The sequence below is a fragment of the Octopus bimaculoides genome, chromosome 1 (genome assembly GCF_001194135.2).
Source record: "Octopus bimaculoides isolate UCB-OBI-ISO-001 chromosome 1, ASM119413v2, whole genome shotgun sequence".
In the NCBI taxonomy this organism is placed as follows: domain Eukaryota; kingdom Metazoa; phylum Mollusca; class Cephalopoda; order Octopoda; family Octopodidae; genus Octopus; species Octopus bimaculoides.
Window position 1 is genome coordinate 16836849 of NC_068981.1, and position 439 is coordinate 16837287.

Genomic DNA, 439 nt, shown 5'->3' on the forward strand with positions numbered 1-439 from the left:
ATAATAATAATAATAATGATGATGATGATCATGATCATGATGATCATGATGATAATAATAATAATAACAATAGTTTTAATAATGTTAAATGCTACTATCACTATTCTCTAATGTCAAATTAGAATTGTCAGTCGATAGACAATGTTCTGCTACATCTCTGATTACATTCTAACTGTTCCAACATAGACACATTTCATTAGATGCACGGACACACACACACACACGCACCCATCACTCAATCATCTATTTTACAGCCATACTATATATCTATCAGATATGTCTGTCATGTGGCTTCAATGATACGTCCATTAGTGATATTGACGGTTAGTTCTACTGCCGCTATTGTTCCTATTAGTGGTGGTAATGGTGGTAATGGTGGTGGTGGTGGTGGTGGTGGTGATGGTGGTATGGTGGTGGTCGTGGTGGTGGTCGTGGTGGT